Genomic DNA, 6,000 nt, shown 5'->3' with positions numbered 1-6,000 from the left:
TGGCCAATGTCCAAATTGCCAGCAAGTCAAGATCGAACATCAGAAGCCCGGCAGATTACTACATGAAATGGAAATTCCAGCTTGGAAATGGGAGATGATTAATATGGAATTCGTTGTTGGGTTGCCGCGCACTCCACGCAGGTATGATTCTATTTGGGTTATTGTTGACAGATTAACGAAATCAGCCCATTTTCTTCCGGTCAGGACCACTTATTCGGCTAAGGATTATGCCAGATTGTATCTTAAAGAAATAGTAAGACTTCACGGGATCCCTGTATCTATTATTACTGACAGAGGTGCCCAGTTCACAGCGAATTTCTGGAGATCATTCCAGGAAGGATTGGGGACTCAGGTGAGTCTTAGTACAGCATTTCATCCTCAGTCCGACGGATAGGCCGAGCGCACTATTCAAACATTAGAAGATATGTTGCGGGCCTGTGTTATTGATTTCAGAGGTAGCTGGGACGATCACTTGCCGCTTGTTGAGTTTGTTTATAATAATAGTTATCATTCCAGCATACAGATGGCGCCGTACGAAGCCCTATATGGTAGAAAATGCAGATCTCCGATCGGTTGGTTTGACGTGGGTGAAACTAAATTCATTGGTCCAAATGTGGTCCAGCAGGCAGTCGATAAAGTGAAACTGATTCGAGAGCGACTATTAGCGGCCCAGAGTCGACAGAAATCTTATGGTGATAAACAATGTCGACCTTTGGAGTTCCAGATTGGAGACTGGGTATTTTTAAAAGTGTCGCCTATGAAGGGCGTGATGAGATTCGGCAGAAAGGGAAAGCTCAGTCCGCGATACATTGGGCCTTACCAGATTGTCCGGAAGATTGGGAATGTCGCTTATGAATTGGGCTTACCATCAGATCTAGAGGCAGTGCACCCGGTATTCCATGTATCCATGCTCCGAAAATTTATTGGTGATCCGGACAGAATATTTCCAGTAAATGATATTCAGGTAACGGAGGACTTGACTTACGAAGAGCAACCTGTAGCTATTCTGGATCGCCAAGTGAGGATACTGCGCACCAAAGAAGTGCCTTCTGTTAAGGTGATCTGGCGAAATAATAACGGAGAAGAAATGACCTGGGAAGCAGAGGACGAAATGAAGAAGAAATATCCTCACCTGTTTCCCGTATCTCCAGGTAAAAATTTAAATTCTGTGATTGATTGCATTAATCAATAAATACTTTATGTGTGCCACCCATATAAAGGACCTCCCCTAAAACGTTTGAAAAATCTATAAGGTAAATTTAACATTCGAGGACGAATGTTCTAAAGGGGGGGGGGGGGGGGGGGGGGGAGAATGTTATATCCCATGTTTTTGCGCGTTTGAAAAACTTGGAATAATCTTGACTTGTAGGAAATGAGATCATGTTTTTACTTTATTTAAAATATGTGTAATATTCTTGGAAATTCTTGAAGCGAAAGTACGGAAGATGGACAAGGGAAAAAATTGGAATTTCGGAAATTAGTTTCGGGAATTACAAACAAGATCCATAAATTATTGGGCTCTAAATAAAATGGGAAAAATCAAAGCCCAATAGAGAGGGGTGGCCGGCCATATGTGGCCCAAGCCCACAAAGAATTAATAAATTCCCATGTGCAAAATTTAATAAAAAGGGACCATGGATTCATCACTTATCCCTTAGAAGTTTCAAGAAAGTTAGAGAGAGAGAGAACAAAAGATGAAGAGTAAAATAAGCTAAGCCATTCGGCCAAGCATAGAAAGAAAAAAAAAATTTAGCCATTCAATCTTCATTCCAAAAATCTTGTTCTTCGTGGATTCTTACTAAGTTCAAGATTCTCTACGACGTGGTATAATTAGCTTAGAAAAAGGACGACGTTTGTGGCAAGAGAAAATTTGAAGAAAAAGGTAAGAATTTTACCTCTTTTATTATGGAAGAAACATATGTGTTATAATGGTTAGTATTGCATGAAAAACCATGGAATTGTGATGTGGGTGTGCTTGGCCGTGTGGGTGTGCAAGTTGGGTGTGGCCGTGTGTGGTATGGGGCATGGGTATGGTGAATTAAATTTTATTTAGTTTGGTAGTTGTGTCGTTGTGACATTGATGACGTAAATAAAGGTTTAACGAGTTGAGTTGGCATTGAAATTGGTTGTAGGTTGTTATGGGAAATTATATGATTTTAGTATAAATTTTATAGGATTAGGAAAGTGAGATCCTAAATGTGAATTGTGGTTGTTGTTAGTGAACTTGGAATAAAACAATGTGAATTGGTAGTTTCGTTGCATTAATAGAAGTTTCGAATGGAATATGGAATTGGCGGAATGGCTTGAATCCTTGAATATTGTTTAAAATACTATTGAAATATGTTTGAGTAATCTTGAGTTATTTAATGAATATGGAAAATGTTGATATTAGTTGGATAGTGTGAAATTGGAATGGAAGTGTTACATTATGTAGAAAGGAAGAAAAATTATGTTAGAATGTGTTTTGTTGTGATTTTGATGATTGTTGTGGTTGTTGTCGTTGATATTATGGCCGAGCAAATTCTCGGGGATGTTGAATTTATAAGGGAGGTGCTGCCGAAATTTCGGTAGACAAGTATAGATTTAAACTTGAATTCTTAAAAAGCTTGAAATTCATATTTGGTAATTGTGACCAAATGTAGATTCCGGAGCAAACGAGACTTGAGTTTGGGCAACCGCAAGGAGAGATAAAGGTATGTAAAGTTATCCCTTTCCTTCTCTTGGCATGTCCTAGGTGTACTAGGTTCGGATTTGAGCCTCGTAGGTTATTCTGCTCATAGAAATTCAAGTCTGAGTTTTGGTACTATTCATTCAATACAATTGAATTATAACCCTTAAGTTTTGTTGGAAAACTGTTCAAACATCCATAACTTGTACAGACGTGATAGAATCGCTTTGAAACCTCCATGGAGTCCAATGTTTGTAATTTATGTTTGCTGCCTCGACTTGAACCGAGGCGGGCCCACTAGTCCCGAGACTTCCTTCGTTTGTCTTACTTGAGCTATTTTGGTATAATATAAAAAGAGAACTTCTGTCTATGAACTTAAGGCTCCGTTTGATTTACTCCATAAGCTACTTGAAAGCTCCCTACTGTGAATGACACTAAATTTCTAGAAAATGGCTTATGAGGTGTTTTTCGAAAGTTTTGTAAGTTTAACGGCTCATATCTTCTGTATGCTAATTCCGACAGACTCGATACTTACTTTGAGCTTCCTGATCTCAATATATATATATATGTATTTATTTGTCGAGTTATATGCATATGGTTTCCGCACTACTCTGCTTGTGCCTATTTCTATGACATCATTCGCCGGTTCCCGGGCCGGTTTTGTGATCGTGCACATTATGACCTATTCGGCAGTATGATGTGTTACGGTTCCCGAGACCTCGCCATAGGGCCGGGTACCGTTTATGGAGTTATGTTGTGATATGGCTTATGATATGCTTTGATGATATGATATGTGCGATGATATGTTATGTTCGGGGTTGTATGGAGATTTGAAACTTTCCGGAGTATGCTGTGTTGCGGCGCCAGCGTCGGAGTGGCGACCACGTTCCTGAGCCTTATGCATGATTTCTTTTATTTGCATTACGTACATATGGTTTCCGTACCGGTTTTGATCTACTGATTCGGTATTCTCTTTCTGTACCTTACTATAGTTGTGGTTTGGATTTCTGTACTCTATGCTTTACATACTCAGTACATATTTCGTACTGACCCCCTTTCTTCGGGGGCTGCGTTTCATGCCCGCAGGTACAGACGTTGGTGATCCGCCAGTGTAGGCCCCACATTCTACTACTATAGAGTGCTCCTTTTGATTCGGAGCCCACATTTTGGTACATATCTCTGTCATGTATATATTTCTGTATATTTGACTATTTGGGGTACGGCGGGGCCCTGTCCCGTCATATGTTTTCGTTTTGATTTGTAGAGGCTTGTAGTCGTTTATGTGGGTCGTGGGTCCTATGTGTGCTCGTTTTGTTCATGATTTGTGTCTTAATGAGGTCCTGTCTGTTATGACGGCCATGGTGGCCCATATATTTGTATATGTGCTTATATTCGGCGATGTGTATTCCGCCGCCCCTTTGACTTTGATATGATATCTCTGCTTGCGTGACCGCTTAAGATAATATTTGACTTCAAATCGGTTCAAAAATGATTAATATGGAATCTGTGATAATCTATAATATGACAATTTGATTTGTTTGTCTGTCTGGGTGTCCAAGTAGGGCACCAGTCACGGCCCACGGGGCTGGGTCGTTACAAAAGTGGTATCAGAGCGGTTTGTCCTCGGAATGTCTACAGGCCGTGTCTCGTAGAGTCTTGTTTATCGGTGTGTCGTGCACCACATCTATAAACAGGAGGCTACAGGACATTTAGGGTGTTACCTTTCTTTGAATCTTAGATCGTGCGATAGAGCTGTGCTATTAGGATTACTCTTTTCTGACCGCTTGTTGTGTTTTTCAGTGATGCCTCCGAAGAAGGCAACGGCTGCCCAGAAAGGCAAGGCGGTGATGGGAGAGACTAGTCAGGTGCAGAGAATTACCCGGGCTCGTGCTCAGGATTTTCCCGATGTTCTGCCCCAGTCGGAGGGTTCTGCTTCACCACCGGAGGAGCCTGGAGCAGGTCCATCATTAGCTCCAGACGCTCCAGCGCCCGAGCCTCCAGCTCCTCAGCAAGGGACGGAGGATAGGACGTTGAGGGAGGCCGTACAGTTGTTGACGACTTTGGTGGCGGTACAAGCTAACAGACGCGTGCTGAGAGGTGATGATGATGATGACAGGCGTGATAGCCTGAGGGTTCGTGATTTTCTGACATGTAGTCCCCCAGAGTTTTTCGGGTCTAAGCCCGAGGAGGACCCCCACGACTTCATTCGGGGGATGAGGCGCTCATTGGGACTGGTCGGGGCTTCAGAGACCGAGTCCATTGAGTTAGCCTCGCACAGATTACGAGATGTTGCGGCTAATTAGTATGAGTCATGGCAGCTGTCCAGAGGTGAGGGTGCTCCCCTAGCTACATGGGACGAGTTTGTGGCCGCTTTTCTCGGCCACTTTTTGCCCCTGGAGTTGCGGAGGGCGAGGGTTGACAGATTTTTGCAGCTGCGGCAGAGAGGTCGGAGTGTTCGTGAGTATAATTTGGAGTTTGATTCCTTAGCTCGATATGCACCTACTATAGTAGCGGATATGGCTAATCGGATGGACCGGTAGCTGATAGGGCTGGGCCGTTACATAGTTGACAGCTGTATGGCGATGGCATCGCAGACTGATATGGACATCGCCCGATTACAGGCTTATGCCCAGGGTATGGAGGACCGGCACAGAGAGGACCGGTAGGGCAGAGATCGGGATAGGAGGCCACCCAAGCGGGAAAGATCAGCAGGGTATTCTGGAGATTTCCGAGGCGGACAGCCTCAGTCACAACAGTCAGGTAGATATCCTTCTCGGTCAGGCCGGGGTACACAGTCCGCCGGTAGACGATTTCATAGTGCAGGAGCATCTGGGGCCGCCCAGAGTTCCATAGCATCAGGCTCGCAGATGACCAGGGGTTCCAGCCAGTCCAGACCACCCAGGCCCCGTTGTTCTTATTGTGGGAAATCGCGACCCAGGGGAGTGCTACCGAGCTACAGGGGCTTGTTTTTCCTGCGGCCGTCAGGGCCATGTGATGCGAGATTGTCCGATGGCGAGTGGTTCTGGTAGTACAGTTCAGCCGACGGGATCAGCCGCTGGTTCATCCTCTACTCCCTCAGCTATGCGCCCTGTAGGGCGGGGTTTATCGGCACCGGCGGGCCGCGGTCTAGGTCGTGGCGGTGTTTTAGATTCTAGCGGTCTTTCGAACTGCATATATGCATTGGCTAGCCGCCAGGACTAGGAGGCTTCGCCAAATGTTGTCACAGGTACATTACTGTTTTTCTCCAGATCTGTATATGCATTGATTGATCCTGGTTCTACTTTATCATATATCTCCCCGCTCGTTGCTAGTAAAATTGGGATAACACCTGA

The sequence above is a fragment of the Lycium barbarum genome, chromosome 10 (genome assembly GCF_019175385.1).
Source record: "Lycium barbarum isolate Lr01 chromosome 10, ASM1917538v2, whole genome shotgun sequence".
NCBI classification, from domain to species: Eukaryota; Viridiplantae; Streptophyta; class Magnoliopsida; order Solanales; family Solanaceae; genus Lycium; species Lycium barbarum.
This window is presented reverse-complemented; position numbering follows the sequence as displayed.